Source organism: Acinonyx jubatus, chromosome B3 (assembly GCF_027475565.1).
Source record: "Acinonyx jubatus isolate Ajub_Pintada_27869175 chromosome B3, VMU_Ajub_asm_v1.0, whole genome shotgun sequence".
Lineage (NCBI taxonomy): Eukaryota > Metazoa > Chordata > Mammalia > Carnivora > Felidae > Acinonyx > Acinonyx jubatus.
The window spans coordinates 87,863,754-87,881,603 of record NC_069386.1 but is presented as its reverse complement, the minus strand read 5'-3'; positions in this window follow the sequence as shown (position 1 = coordinate 87,881,603).

Here is a 17,850-nt window from a genome sequence, read left to right as displayed (position 1 = left end):
TGATATGTTCTACTTTTTTTTTGATTCTATATTGTTTATTTCTGCTCTAATCTTTATTGTTTCTCTTCTTTTGCTGGCTTTGGGTTTTCTTTGTTACTGTCTTTCTAGTTCCTTTAGGTGTGATGTTAGGTTCTGTATTTGGGAATTTTTTTGATTCTTAAGATAGGCCTGGATTGCAATGTATTGTTCTCTTAGGAATGCCTTTGCTGCATCCCAAAGCATTTGTACTGCTGTGTTTTCATTTTCATTTGCTTCCATATATTTTTTAATTTCTTTTTTAGTTTCCTGGTTGACCCATTTATTCTTTAGTGGGATGTTCTTTAATCTCCATGTATTTGGAGCTTTCCAAATTTTTTCTTATAGTTACTTTAAGTTTCATAGCATTGTGATCTGAAAATATACATAGTATGATCTCATTCCTTTTATATGTTTTCGGGGCCATTTTGTGACCTAGTATATGATCTATTTTGGAGAATATTCCATGTGTACTCAAAAAGAAAGGGTATTCTGCTACGTTTGGATGAAAAGTTCTGACTATATCTTTTAAGTCCATCTGGTACATTGTGTCATTCAGAGCCATTGATTCCTTATTGATTTTCTGCCTATATGATCTGTCCTTTGTTGTAAGTGGAGTATTAAAGTACCCTACAATAACAGTATTGTTATCTATGCACTTATTTATGTTTGTGATTCTTTTATATATCTGGGTGTCTCCAGGTTGGGGGCATAAACATTTACAATTGTTAGCTCATCTTAGTGGATAGACCCCTTAATTATGATATAATGCCCTTCTTCATCTCTTGTTACAGTCTTTGTTTTAAAACCTAGTTTGTCTGATATAAGTATGGCTATTCTGGTTTTCGTTTAACATCCAGTGACATGATAGATGGCTCTCTATCCCCTCACTTTCAGGCTGCTGGTGTCCTCAGGTCTAAAATGAGTCTTGTAGGCAGCATATAGATGGATCTTGGTTTTTTATCCATTCTGATATCCTATGTCTTTTGATTGGGGCATTTTGATTATTATTATTATATTATATATATATATTGTGTATTATAATTATTATTTTGAGTATTGAATTTTATGGATTTAGTGTCATTGTGTTATATGTAGGTTTCATGTGCGTGGTGTTGTCTCTGGTCCTTTGTAGTCTTTGCTGCTTTCCACTCACAGAGTCCCCCGTAGGATCTCCTGCAGGGCTGGTTTAGTGATCATAAACTCCTTTAGTTTGTTTTTCTGGGAAAGCTTTTATCTCTCCTTCCATTCTGAATGACAGCTTGCTGGATGCAGCATTCTTGCTGCAGTGTAGCACATTGAAGATTTCCTGCCACTCCCTTCTGGCCTGCCAAGTTTCAGTGGACAGGTCTGCTACTAGCCTTATGTGTCTATCCTTGTAGGTAATTCTGATTCAAATTATTTACTACACCATTCAGATCTGTGCTATGTGTATACCAACCAATACCCAGACCTGGTGGTCTATCTGTTCAATTCAGTGTTTGGTGTACTGAATGAGATCAGATCCACAAGCATGGAGTTTTAAGAGGAGCCCAGAAATTCATAAACAATTTGTGTATCTTTTTCCTTAGCACTTTCATCTCTATAACCTCTCTTGCACTTCCTGGTTTCTTTGGGCTAATCTCTGGAATTCTACACAGAACACTGGAAATTTATGTACCCTGCTTTGGTGTACATTCCACAAACTGCTCCTGAATCCAGAGCCTAGCAAAACAAAGTTAAGAGAAAGAAAAAAAAATAATAATGGAATTTTACCCATTCTTTTGGAAACACATTCCATTAAAGGAAGATGAAGGTTCCTCTCTCTTGTAATTTTGCCTCTTTCAGGCTTCCATTGCTGTAACCATGATGTGGTTGTTTAAAGACTAGAGTGTAGGAGAACAGAGGAAAGAAAACAAAAGAGAAACATTATATACCCTCTTGGAGTATCAGGGGTTCCCTTTCACGCTCCTTGAGCCAGAGCTAGAGGCTTTCTCTTGGAGCTCCTTCCTTGATTCAGTGGATTCTTCTGGTACATGGGTTCAAGCCAGGAGGTATCCGAGCAAGGAAAAAAAATGTTAAATTCACTGCAACTTTAATGATATCTTGAATCCTGTTCTTCACCTCTATTCTGTCTGCTCTATTTACTTGTGAGTGTTCTCAGTATTCATTAGCACATACTGGTAGTATGTATATACATCTTAGCCAGCACTTGAACCCAAATATTTTTAGTGTAGTTTTATTTTGTACTAAAACCAAAAAGGGAAATACATGGGTAAAATAACATTGGCCAATTTCTCTCCTTCAAAAGTGACATACAGAACCTTAAATAAGATAGTTTCGTGAGTCCATTATTTTGCAACATTTCAAGAAGCAAATCAAAGCAATGATGTGTGTGCTCTTGATATTACATATTGAAACATATGTAAGAAATAAATATCAAGAACTGAAGAGTAAAAAATATGGAAATGATACCAATGTTAAGAATTTGGTTAACTTTGGATAATGATAAAGAGGAAAAGAATATTGTATGTACTTTGGTCTATGTAGGACCAAATAATATTGTAATGTACATTTAATTATAATTATGGATAGGTATATGTAATATTATTTTCTGCTATTTTCTCTGTTCAAAATGTGTCACAATTAAAATTAAAATATTAAAAATCTTATGGAAAAATAATTATTTTAATTAGTACTACAGTTATGTGCAGAATCATTTTGGAAACAATATTCTTATACTGTTAACTGTAGTAATAATTCTGCAGAAAGATATAGCAATATGGACAAGAGTTTAAAAGTAACTGCTATTCTGATCATATTTGTAATATTATGTAATGGTAGAATTTGGCATAAAAGACATCATCTGTAACACAAAAGTAACAACAATGTATATCTTCTAATACAACTGATAAAGCATTTGGAGCACATATGTTTTAGCTGAACTTAGTGGGCTGGTACACTAGATAAGAAATAATACAATGAATTAATACATTTCCAACCTAAGTGTATGTGTGCTTAATAAAGACAAATATACAATTACAATTAGCATTTCAACACATTTGAGTACTTCTTAATGGATGGCTTAGGAATTACTCTTCTTAGAAGACTCAGAAAAAGTCAAGGTGTTTTGTAATTTGCAGGGATGATCTTAATTTTGAAAAGCAGTATTGCCATTCAAAATTTCAATTAAATACATGTAAAAGGAAAAAAGTTACAAAATATATTCCAGTATATTTATTTACCAATTATTTTCATTTTTCCAATTTTATCCTACTCTAAACTTACACATCCAAAACTGAAAAAGATATTTAATCATTCCCATTATCATGACATTTTCTTTTTCTTTCTTTTTTTTTTTTTTCATTTTGGGAAAATCGAGTGTGTTTTATTTTATTTATTTATTTAGTTAGTTATTTAATATGAAAGTTATTGTCAAATTGGTTTCCATACAACACCCAGTGTTCATCCCAACAGGTGCCCTCCTCAATGCCCATCACCCACTTTCCCCTCACTCCCACCCCCCATCAACCCTCAGTTTACTCTCAGTTTTTAAGAGTCTCTTATGGTTTGCCTCCTTCCCTCTCTGTAACTTTTTATTTAATTATTTTTTTATGTTTACTTATTTTTGAGAAAGACAGAGCATGAACGGCAGGAGGGAGGGGCAGAGAGAGAGGGAGACCCAGAATCTGAAGCAGGCTCTAGGCTCTGAGCTGTCAGCACAGAGCCCAACACGGGGCTCGAACTAACAAACTGTGAGATCATGACCTGAGCCAAAGTCAGATTCTTAACCAACTGAGCCACCCAGGCTCCTCTCAATTATTCCTTTTAAAGAAGGAGAAAAGTAGAAAGAAAAAAACCACAACTATTACCATTTGGTTGTTTATTTATCTAAACTAGGTTATTTATTGTAATTTTGCTATTATTCTCATAATAGCATTTATCTAATGGAGTCATTGGGCATAATTAATATGCAATAAAAATGTGGAATAAATCAATAAGAAATTATAAATACTCAAAATTGTATTATTATTTTTAAACTAATTTCTATAAATTGGTAATCATATAATTTTTTTTTCATTTTAAAATAATTGAGGCTATTTCAATGCACATTCTATGACATACAGTCCTCTTTTTCCTAAAAGGACACTTGGAAAATGAGTTTATGACCTAGATTTATTTTTTTTCCTTTTTTAGCTCTCAACAATCTAGCTGAGATTAGAGGTTATCTAATATACTGAAAACCATGTAATTGAAGTAATATCTCTTGCCTTTAAGTGAAAAACATAGCTACTAGAATAAAAGTTACAGAGCCTTGACATGGTCTTATAAAGCAACCTTTGAAATTCATTATGGACAGGGATTATGTGTTTTATTTCCCTCTAGTGGTTAAGCAAATGACTAAATACAAGGAAACAAGTCAATTGTGTTTTGATGCACTTGGTTAAAAGCCATACATAATATTGAGATATCTCATGTAGAGTACATACAGAATTGTATTGTAAAATTTGCAAACAGGAAATGAATATGCACTCATTATTAAATAAGCACACTGAACCCCTAAATGGATCACTAGGAAATCAGCAATCGGTAACAAATTATTTTTTTATATTCTGAAAGCCAGTGTTCATGAGGCAGAAACTAGGAGATAAAGTGATGCTTTTCCTTTTTTGAGCTAACACAGGCAAGTTACAGAAAAAACATTAAGGAAAGGAAAAATCAAATTGCATTTTATTTCCTTTTGTAAATTGGTTTTGTTGCAGAAAATTCATATTTACTTTGCTAACAATTATTTTTGATAAGGCCAACTCTGAAATTCATATCACCCGAACAGATGATCTGGAGCAGAAAAATCATTTACAAAATAAAAGCTATATACTTTTTAAAAAACAGAGCATATGCTAACCATTTAGATGAAATATTTAATTTAATGCCCATCATAATAAGTGATATACATTCACCATTTTATAGATGGTAACTGGAGGAGACTGGTAAAATGTTTCTAAGGTGACAGAAATGGTAGGGCAAGGATATAAACCCAGGTAGTCTGGTTCCAGAACTTACATTCTATTAAGAAGGGATCAAGGCATAGTATCTGGCAGAAGAATCTGGGACAGTTTTAAATATTTACCATGCACAACGGATACTTGAATAATCTGGAGTTATTTTTAGGGTATAGTTCTGACAGTGTTATTGAATTCAGGTTTCATAGCACATTATTTTTTATCAACTGTATAATAAAATGAGATACAAAACCAACACAAGGAAAACAATTAGTGATTTTTATTATAAGGAAATCATTTAATATATATATTCTTGGCAATTTTGTGATATTACAGACACAATTTATTAAAAATTCCATTTTATATTTTAGGCTACAGTTGTACACTTACTGTATGAAACATTATTCTGGAGAAAGATGACACAAAATATTGAAATAAAGAAGAAAACTGAGAGTTATTCTGGTGATAAAATTACTTTAAAATTTTGAATTAAGTACAGAAAATAAAAAACGCATATTGAATGTTTTTAGGATACTTTTATATTGATGGGTAAAATATGAATCAATTTAAACAGTTTATCTCAAGGGTAAGATTTGGCATCATTTAAAGAGATATTTAATTTTTTAGAAACATTGAAACGAATGATAATAGATATAAAAATACAGTAATTTTCTGTGGTCTATTTGTATCTTTAGAGATAGTTTTGGAACAGAGATTTCCAAAAATATTTTAAGCAATTGAAACTTCATTGGATAAGGGTATATCGTATGTGAAAATGGTCAATTAATTGACTTCATATAATTTGCAATTTCAGGAAAACACTTTAATAGTTTAAACATTTCTATTATTTTATAAATGTCTCTGCACACTGGAAACCATTAATGATCCTAGAAATACCATAAAACAAAATTCAACAGAAGATAGGTTTGTTTGCCAACCACAAATGTTTAGTAGCTGAAATGAAAGTATTAAAAGGCAAAACTAAAGCAAACCAAGTAAAAGGGCTTCGCCTAATCACATTTCATCGCATTCATTTAGAAAAATAATTGCATCATTCCTATTGACATGCTCTGTCATCATACATTATCTTATTGCAATTGGAAGATGAGAGAAATGCTGAAGACAATAATCTAATGCTTTCTTTCTAATTATTGCTTAGATTCACAACTTGCATCATTACGATATTGAGGTAAACAGAAATGATAAGCTACAATTAGGAAGATAGGATTTGTGAGGAAAAATAGACTGTATACATAATAGGAATTACTTTTATTATTAACAGAATTCTTAATAGTTTTATTTATTGATATGACCTTATCTTTGAAGCCCATCTATATTGAGGACCACAGTAGACTAGAATTCAGGTTCCTCATTTGATTGGCTCAGCCAAAACTACCTTAAACCAACAATTTAGCAGTCCATTGATGATAACGGTCAATTTTTGTACTAAGACAGATCTATAATGTTGGTATATATTGGAAGATTTGTATATGTTTCATTTCACAATATTATAGTATTAACTGGAATCTTTCTGACTATGGTAGGAATAACTATCAAAATGTATTTATCTGGTAACCAACTAGAAACTGCCACTGATATAATATAAATCAATAAAGAAAAGCATAATTCCATATTTTCCTCACTTGTTTTCAAAGAAAACTCCAAGTAATTCCTAAGAAAGAGATGACATTGTGTCATGCCCAATTGATATTCCGTATCTCTTTAAAATAAAGCAAAAAAAACCCCAAAACATAAAAATATTCTAATTTAAATATGGTTTAGGATAGGTTTGAAATGAAAAGGTATAGAGGTAAAAAATAAAGTAAAAAGGAAGAGAAGTAAAAAATCAGTGTTAATTATGCTGTAGTGTGATAAAGAATTTTATAATTTTAAAAGTAAAATATTAAGCATAATAAAATATTGGCATATTTGCATGAAGCCAGGTCCCAGATCATGTAAAGTGCTAAATGTAAACCAGCAGTCATAAATATTTGTGAGTAAATTAAACAGTTGAACAACTGAAACATTGGAACTTACTTATCTTAGCAAAGTTGAACTTAAGTGTGTGAAATGATATAAACTCAAATGATGTAAGTGTGGAAACATGAGTTTTTGATATTTTTCACTGAGGGCTAAAGTGTTTATTTTGTCTAAAATATTGTGTGTTGGCCACAGAAGAATTGAGTATGAAACTTTGGATTTTCCAAAAATGGCCACTACTACACTTCTAGAATTTTACCACTCCAACATCAACAGGGGTTGAATATATCTGCTTAAAACTAGGTGGTTTTCTGACTACTTCAACAGAGTGCAGCAGAAATATGCCATGTGACTTCTGAAGCAATGTTGAAAACGATACCACTTTCCTGTGATAGTCACTCTTGTAACCAGCCACCCTACTGTGAGGAAAACCAAGTAGCCTGTGGAGAGACCTTGGTTAACAGCGTAAGTGCTGTACTGAGTACTCTGGCTATAGCAGGCAGCACCTGGCAGCCCTGGCCATGTTTATGTGGAAAGTGGTTTCGTAGCACCCACGTGAGGCACTTCAGCTGATGTTTGTGAAATGGAGACTAGCAATTTCCACTAGGCCTATGTTAAATTAGTAAATAAGTTTTAAGGACTAACTTACTAAGTCATTCCTTTTAAAAGGAATATATTCAAGGCTTGTTGAGTGAAATTTCCTCAGCGGCCTTATTAATATTTTTAAAAAAATATTTTTTTAAACATTTATTCATTTTTGAGAGGCAGGGTACAATCAGGGGAGGGGCAGAGACAAAGGGAGACACAAAATCTATAGCAGACTCTAGGCTCTGCACTGTCAGCACAGAGCCCGATGTATGGCTCAAACTCAACAACTGTGAGATCATGACCTGAGCTGAAGTTGGATGCTCACTGACTGAGCCACCCAGGGACCCCAATATTTCTTTACTAAATAAGTGGTTGTGTCTTATTTTTCAGTGTAAGAATTTTCCATTTGGGTTTCTTAAGCATTAGGCCATGTGTGATAGATGTTTCCTGTTTTGTTCCACCTCACTTAACCCCACTAAGGTTTTGGTGAGGTCCAATGAGATGGTTGAGCTCCTTTGATTTCTTAATTTATTAAAATTCATCTTACATAAAAATGAAAACTATTGATTTCAGGGAATAGATTAACATACGATTGGGTGGAGGAAAGATCCATTTCTTTTGGGTCCTCCTCATTCTCTCTCTCTTCTAATTTTTCCAGATACCCAGAAGCCTTGGCCATTGGCTTGGCTGAAAACCCTGTCATAGTTTCATATTATGTTGCCTTGCTGTGTCGTATTTGATCTGTTGAAAAGTAGAAATAAATATTGGAAACTAATTTCACTCAAATTCTTTGCCTATTTTTGTTTATCTGTCTCTTTCTCTGTTCAATCAACATCCTTAGCAAACCCAGAGGTAATCTTGTGACTTGTCTAAATAAATAGATAAAGCTAGTTTGAAAAGAAGGTGATGTATTAACTTCATCTATTACTACCCATTTAATATGTTAAAGAGAAATAATGTGACAGATATCTTGCAAAGTACTTTATATACTTAATACTATTTAATGTAAAACACATGCATCAATCCCAAATGTCAGAATAATATTACCAGTAACTGGAAGTATGTACAAAATCATTGAATTCAAGTAACCTTTTTGATTTTTTTTTTTACATTTATTTATTTTTGAGAGACAGAGAGAGACAGCATGAGCAGGGGAGGGGCAGAGAGAGAGAGGGAGACACAGAATCTGAAGCAGACTCCAGGCTCAGAGCTGTCAGCACAGAGCCCGATGCAGGGCTCGAACCCACGAACCATGAGATCATGACCTGAGCCGAAGTCGGATGCTTAACCGACTGAGCCACCCAGGCGCCCCTCAAGTAATCTTTTTACCTAACTTTCCAAGATACTTCTGCATGGGTTGCTTCTGGGGCTACATGTTAGAATATCAAAATGTTATAACAAGAGGACTATGTGGCCCAACTGAATAAACTTAATAAGTACATACAGCATTTTTATCATCATAAAGCATCTGGAAGAAACCCTTGATAATCTGAGTCTAACCAGATTCCACTGAGAATCACTTATATCTACTCATGCTTTCCTTGATAGGATTTAAAATGGTAACTTGAGCTGCCAAGGAACCAGAAATTATACTATGATTCAACAACTAAGAATATGTGATTCTAGTAAGAGTAAGCTTTAGAAAATGTGGAATTGAATTTAGCACTCAGGTGAAGAATATAAATGATTTTTATGTATTCTCTCATATGGGTCTATTTGGCTCACATTAGATTAGTTCTACCTTAATAGATAAAAATTAAATTAAGTCTGAAATGTATTCATTTATGCAACCAATAGTTTTTAATAATTTAATATGTTTCAGGTACTTAGAGAATGTGAAATTGAAATTAATTTAAAAACGTGTAAATAAGTACATGGAAACAAATGATCTCTGTTTTCACATAAATTACGTTCCAGTGAAGGTGAGAATACTTGTAAAATATAAAGTAAAATCTGTACAGTGTATGTTCGATGGTGGGAAATGTCACCTTTTGTTTCTGTATTCTCCTGTTTCCATTTTTCTGTTCTCTTTTTTTTTTTTTGCATTGAGTTTTTATTGTTTTTAATTAAAAAAAATTTTTTTACATTTATTTATTTTTTGAGAGACATAGAGAGACAGAGCACAAGTTGGGGAGGGACAGAGAAGGAGACACAGAACCGAAGCAGGCTCCAGGCTCCGAGCTGTCAGCACAGAGCCTGACGGCGGGGCTCGAACTCACAAACCGTGAGATCATGGCCTGAGCCAAAGTCAGACGCTTAACCAACTGAGCCACCCAGGCGCCTCACATTATTTGAGTTTTTAAAGAATTATTTTGAAATTTATAGGTCCCTTTGCAGTTATTTTTTTGGTGATCACCCTAGTAGTTGTTCAGCACTAGTAATGTATGTAACAGTTAGATATTTTGCAACACTGTACCTCTTTTTACCCCTCTTAATCTTTTACCTTTTAGTCACCATACTGGGCTCATCACACTTTTACTTTTTAGATGTAAAGAGTTCTAGCTTTTTAAATACCTTGGAGGTCACTTCAGCAAGAGTGGGAGAGGCAAAAATGTGGTCAGGTACAATAGCAATGGCCACCTGCCTCCTCGTACCACTGAAATCAAAAGCAACAATCAGTGATCAGAGCACAGATCCCTGATATTTGTTGGACAGCAAATGTCCCACCCTGGTTTCCACAAACTGCATGCAAGATGCTCTCCCAAATACATGTTCATGACTACTTGCCATGGGACCGGGGGTATGTACTGGGGAGAGGACACTGTGCTAAGAGCTGAAATTGACAAAAGTTCACTGCAATTAATTCTCCAAGTCTTCTGTTAAGTTGCAAGCTTTCAATAGACTCCTTAATTCCAAAAGAGTTACATCAGATTAATTCTGGCAGTGGTGAGACAGGTTCCTGGGGCTTCCTACTCTGCCATCTTTTGGAATCCTCTCAATGTTCTATTTTTGCCTGGCAGCATTCAATACTATTCCTCTACTTTTCTACTTTTCCCTTTCAGCAGTTTGGATGTGATATGTTTAAACATATTTTCTTTTGTGTTTATCGCACATATTATTAAAATGTAAATATTGTATTTCACCAAATTTGTAAATTTTTCAGCCATTAATTTTCAGACACATTTTCTGCTTCATCTTTTTTTCTTCTCTTCTTCCATGAATTAAATTATATGTGTATTAGCCCTTTTAATTTTCTTCCTAACTTCCCAGGGTCTTTGTTTACTTTGTTCAAAAATATTTTCTCTGTCCTCTTCAAAGGGTTATTTGTTTTCTCTTATCTTCATTTCCCCAGCCAGTTATTTTTTTAAATTTAAATACTAAAATTTTCACTTTTAAAACTTACATTTAGTTTTCTTTTGTATTTTGTATTCCTCTGCTAAAATTTCTTATCTCTTTATCCTTCATGTTTATTTTTTCCTTTACCTCAGTAAGTCTAATTATGGTAGCTTCTTTAATGTCCTTATCTGATTATTTCAACATCAAGTTATCTTACAGCTGGCCTCTGTTGATATTATTTTCCCTTCAGAATCGATTGTATTTTCCTGATTCTTTTTGTATGCCTAATGATTTTAGATTATAACAGACATTGTAAATATTGTCATGAAGATGCTGCATTCTGATATACACCTATCAAGAGTGTTCACATTTTTATTTAAGCAAGGCATTGACATGGTTATGTTCAAACTGCAAAATCTATTTTACCTTGATGGTAATGGTAGAAGGGCAATTCATTAATCTTTTCCACACATTGCTTCAAATTTTCCTTGCACACAAGTCAGCCAGAGAACTGGATAAAACTAATATACAGAGTTCAGGACTACTATAATTCAGTTCTGTTTGTTTGGGTTTTTTTTTTTTTTCCTCTCTCTCTCAGTACCCACTCTCATTCTTCATAGGCCATAGTTGTCCAAAACTTTGCTCTCACTTTTCTCAGGCCAGAAAGATGATGAACTTGCTCTTTTGAATCTTTACTCACCATAGGTCACACTTTTAGGCCCTCCTGCAACATCAGCCCACCCCATGCCAGCCTTTTCCTACAACACTTAACTGCCCTCCAAAATTTGTCTACTTTGTTTTCTTCTCCAAATCCTTCCTATATTGTTTGTAAACAAATGTGTTTACATTTATTATTTATAGAATTATTCTGTTAAAATCTTACAAAGCTACACTAGAAACAGACACAATACTTAACTTTTAAGAGCCTTTTTTTTTTTCTGTTAAGAGGAAGTAAAATAGGAAAGCCCTGGATTAATCATGGACATTTTCATGTTACCTTAGTGCTACTGAACCACTAACTGTACTTTAAAAACTATTTTGTTCACATGGAGAAAAAACATCTATCAACAAGACATAATTCCACAACTTGTTCTTTTGAATTATTTAATGAGGAAATTATCTAGTGTTTTTAAGAGAAGGTGGCTTTAGATATTGCTGACTCTAATTTAGACATACACAAAGAACCATTTTTAGGCCTTTAGTTAATTCTGGAAAGTAAATCAACCTGTGTACACAGTCTTGGTGTCACTATATGAAAAAAATTCAGAAAACTGATTTCTCTTTGCCTACTTTGAAAATCATAGCCATTTCAGTGATTACTAACGATACTAACTTTTAAAAGTGCCACATTATAAAATCATTCCTCAATTTCCAAAGAGTGAGGAAACTATATATTCCATTATCTAAGACAAATTATTCCATATGTCAACAAAACCTAGTGAACAATATTACAACAGTGTCTTCAACTTTGAATTCTTAATCTTGCTTCCCTGGTAGTGATAACATCTGTTCACTAAGGAGTCTGTTATAAAATATACCTGCTATGTATTGTGTAAGATGAAAATATGCAGAGTGAATGAAATTTATTGCCCTGCTTAATGTATTTTTAATACTCTGTTACTAATTCCAGTGCCCTAATTAGAAAAAAACACACATTTTGTAACGAATTTCCAAGAACCACAGCCTGGGGATGGAGTTGGTGGAGAGAAAAGCTGACTAATGAAAGTCTAATGAAAGAAAATGATCAAATTATACCTCAAATCACTGGAGAGTTTCCAGAATTGAGCTGCCAATATGATTCCCAGAAATTCTGCCATCTTTATGGCACAAAATTCTGTTTGTTAACACTTAACCATGTATTGAGGCCTCCATTCTCTAGAAGGGATGGTTGTAAGTCAAAATATTACAGAGATTTTTCTTTAGTAAAAAAAGGATAGCAGTGAACAACAAGCTTTTGTGAGGCACAAGGTTGAGTGGAATTCTTGAAGGATCACAACCTCATCACTAGAATTAATAAATTGTTTTAAATAACTCATAGCATTTACACATAAATGTTGAACACTTTTTATATATGCATGTTAATTTTCATAGTATCATGGTTGTTTCATTATGCATCATAGAGTGGAACATATCAGTAAAGAAATTACCACTCTCTTGCTTTAAATGTGCAAACAGCGCTGAATTTTGATATAACTGTCATAATTCTACTATGGTAGAAGCTAATATCTTCATATCAAACCGATATCTTTGTTGAACAGATGTAAATGATTGCAAAATACCCATAACATGAATTGATTACTTAGGTAATGGACTGAAGTCATATGAAGCAAAAGACACACAGAGTATTAAGTGGGCAGTATCTTATAATGCATGACTCATCTAAAGCTAAAGAACATTGTAATTTTCATATTTTGACTCAATTGATATTCAATATTTTTCAAAAGATTGGTGTTCAACAAGAAAATACTCCATGCTTAATTGAAAATCATTCACATTTTCTAAAACATGTAATTTATTATTCATGTACTCATAGTTTTCTATCAAAGATCCCATAATTTAAAAAGTAATTTATTTTACCATAACTCCTTCTAAAAATGGTTTTCCATTTCTGACAGGGGATCCAAGTCATTTTATAGCTGATCAAATAAACAAACTCAGATCCTGTTAAAAATAATTTCAAATTTTTGTTGATTCTGATTCTAAAATACTAATTCTATCAATTCTTTTCTGACTTTTGGGAGGAAATTTCTTATCAAATTCACTGTGTTGGCTTAAAAAAAATCTTCATATTGTCCACATTACTATCTCCAAAGAGTTTACACAACAGACAATTGTTGGACTCTGTCACAACAGTTTGCTACGATCTTTTCATGAAATATGTGAAATACTATTTTCCAGTATTCATTTTACTTCAATGTTTTGGTCTTAACACTGGCTTCTGCATTTCTTCTCAGTTGAACTTCGGTAGTATGCTTTCATTATGAATTTACAAATACGTTTATAGTTGTTTAACCAGAAAAATAATTTAATTATATTACCGTGGAAATAATAATTATATCAATTTAATTACCATTCATGATTTCATAGGTAAAACTGTAATTCATGTTGTGTGAATAAAATATTCAAATCATGACATGACAATTTTACAGACAATTTATCAGATTATAGGAAATGTCATTCACACTAAATCAATCCATTGACACAAAAGAGATAAGAGGCATGTTTCTGTGTATTATTGGAAACAAGGTATGCATCTAAGAGGCACACTATAATACAGCAGTAATAACTTGTTCAGTGCAATAGTTATGGTGAAATATGGTCCTACCAGAACAATATTGAGTTTCATACAAAAATTGTTTTCTACTGCTTCACTTTTTAAATTTAAACTTACACTTATTAAAATAAAATTTAAAAATCAGTTACTTAGTTGGGGTGCCTGGGTCACTCAGATCATGATCTCACAGTTCATGAGTTCAAGCCCCAAGTCAGGTTCTGTGCTGAAAGCTCCGAGCCTGGAGCCTGCTTCAGCTTCTGTGTCTCATTCTCTCTCTGCCCCTCCTCTGCTCATGCTCTGTCTCTCAAAAATAAATGTTAAAAAAAAAAAAAGTGAGTTGCTTAGCTGCACCAGCCACACATTAAGTGTTCAACATTCACATATGGCTACTGGCAGAAGTGTCTTGGACAGTGCAGCTCTAAGGTCTTTAGATAGCCCTAGAAGTATTATGAGTTGTTTCTTATTGAACTTGAGAAAATGTGTTTTCTCTCAAGACATATGTATTAACTTGTTTTTATGGGGCAAATACATACAGCATTCATCATGAAAAGGTGAATGGTAAAATTCACCATTTTAATCATTTTAAAATTGACCATTCAGTGGCATTGAGCACATTCTAATTTTTAATGTTAGAATGTAACCAAAATCTTTCATTATAGAGTATTATGAGAATAAAGTATTATACATATGTTCTGTTTCCTTTATTTATTTATTTATTTATTTATTTATTTATTTAATTTTCTAATGTTTATTTATTTTTGAGAGAGAGACAGAGAACAAGCAGGGGAGGGATAGAGAGAGAGAGGGAGACATAGAATCTGAAACAGGCTCCAGGCTCCGAGCTGTCACCACTGAGCCCGATTGAGGACTTGAACCCACAAACCACGAGATCATAACCTGAGCTGAAGTCAGAAGCTTAACTGACTGAGCCACCCATGCACCCGTTTCCCTTTTTCAAATGCTGAATATTTAGTAATCATTTGCACACCTAACTTTTAACTTAAAAGCTAATGAAGAACATATCAGCCAAAATTAATCCCACAAAATAATCTCTTTAAACATACTCTGGTCTATTAGTAGATTGCTTAGGTCAGAATATTTACATTGCTTGATATTTAAGGGTTTATTGATGTTTTCTTCAATAGGTGTTAATGAATGACATTCTCACAACCTGTTGCTGGTTCTGTTCTTTGAATTGGTATCACTGGGAGTTGTCTGTGTGTTTCCTATGGATGAGAAATGTGTTCATGCTTTACAAAAAAAATCAATTACCTCTGTTTTATTTGTTAGTATTTTCTCATTTATGGTGGCAGCTATAATTTTATTTAAAAGTCTACAATAAAATAGCTTAGAACTATCTTAACAAACAATCATTAAAAGCTTCTAAAATTATATTTTATAGCTTTGGGAATGTAGTCTTTTTGCTCTGACCTGACACTGGACTCAGAATATTTTAACGTTCATACAGCACTATTTGTTTTATGTATAATCCATTGTCTTGGCATAATAGACTTTCTACCAATTGGAGTGAAGCCTGAAGATACAGTAAACCATAAAAGATTTTCCAGAATAGAAGTGTCAACTGTACTGATCAACAAGATATATAAGCAAGCCTACAGGGGATGATTAAATTAAACTGTATTGAAATCCACTTGGGAAGAGAGACTGTAGTTATGTACTATCTCCTCAGTTCTTGTCAGCTGTGGGAAAGCCAAATTTTTAGAGCATTTTCCAGAAATTGCATTTTAGAAACAACAATGTTTTACTTATTGGACAATAAAACATTCCATAGACCAGTGAATGATTGATGGAATATGTAATCAATAAATGCTACTGAGAAGCAAAGGAGACTAATCTATTTGAAAGGGATTGTCTCCGTCTATTTTCTTCTGCAAAAAAGAATGCTGGGATTGATACTTCAGCCATATTGCCTCAAACCAATCAACTTAAAACCATACCTAATCATTCCAATATATACTCACTATTTATTATTACTCTGTAAATCAGAGGTTTGGGTTCACTGAGGTGGGTTCTGTGCTCAGGGTCTCACAAAGCCAAATTCAAGGCTGCAGTCCAGGCTAACATCCCATCCAGGGAGGAATCTGAATCCAAACTCATTCAATTTATTGAGAGAATCCAGTTCCTTGCAGCTAGGTCTTATTGTCAGCAAAGGGCTGTTCTCTACCCCTGCAGGCTCATCACATTTCTTCCTGTGTTTCCCTTCAACTTCAAATTAGCACGAGTGTATGGGGCGCCTGGGTGGCGCAGTCGGTTAAGCGTCCGACTTCAGCCAGGTCACGATCTCGCGGTCCGTGAGTTTGAGCCCTGCGTCGGGCTCTGTGCTGATGGCTCAGAGCCTGGAGCCTGTTTCCGATTCTGTGTCTCCCTCTCTCTCTGCCCCTCACCCGTTCATGCTCTGTCTCTCTCTGTCCCAAAAATAAATAAAAACGTTGAAAAAAAAATTTAAAAAAAATTACCACGAGTGTCTTTCTCCCACTTCAAATATCTGTAGTTTCTTCTTCTGTTACCAGAAAAAGAAGATTTGTTTTTAAAAGTACTCATGTGATTAGATATAACTTACCCAGATAATGTCCCTCATCTTAAGGCCAGCCATGATATGTAACATAACATAATCATGGAAGTGATATCATATAATTTCTGGCAATTATTGTGAGATATCTCACGGGGGCCATTTTAGGAATTCTGCCTACTACCATAGGCAATTTATAGATATTGTTCAATACAATCTAATTAGCTGTAAGTTTGAAATGCAAGATGGCCTCATATTTTAGTCCACTATACCAAAGTAAAAGTCAACTAGGGATATTTCCATGAGAGAGGAAGTTAAGCACAGACACACAGCCAATATAAACTTAGCATTCTGTTGAATTTAAAGGAGTTACATTCTGTATTTCAGATGTAAATTTGGTTTCCTTTAATTCTATATGTGAACAGTACTGGCTATGTAATTTGTCAGACCCATTGAACAATTAAATAAGGTGCTTCATGTTCAAAAAGTAGAACATAGTATAATTAAATGTACCAAAGCATAAAGCTTTTTCCCTTCTCCTGTGTTCCCTTCCTCAACTTTCCATGGTGGTTTTTATTTGCTATTTGATGTTGTTTTAAGTTTAAAAAATTAATTTTAAATTTTAACATGAATTTTACTCTTCCATTTCGCTTTGCCAATTTTTGATACAAATATAAGAGCATTTATATCATACACTAAACCAAAAAAATAACATTAAAATAAATTCTTATTCTATAGCTCACACAGGCCTATGTATTTTTCTTACCAGAATAACAGAAATCATGCACAAAAAATAAGTGGACTGTCTTTATTTTACTTCTTGATACATACATATGCTACTTATACTCTCTGCCTTTGACTTACTGATGAGTAAAGAAGAACTGAAAGGAAAAGGAACTACGGGTTCCCTTATCTTTACCTTTCACTTTATAATTTTTAGCATAAATGGTTGTCTAATAAGGAGAAGTAACATGAGTAAGACAGCATATGATTGAGTTCCTTTGTTATTTGTGTTCTGAGAAGCCCAGTCTTTCTGAGTTTGAAGTAAGCTCTGGTTAAAATAGAAACCATGGTCTGTCAGTAGTGACAGCAGACATCCTTGCCTTGTTCCTGATATTAGGAATAAAGGATTCATACTTTATCATTTAGTACACTGTTAGTTGTGGATGTCTTGTTTGTGTTTTAAAAGTTGAAGAAATTCTCTT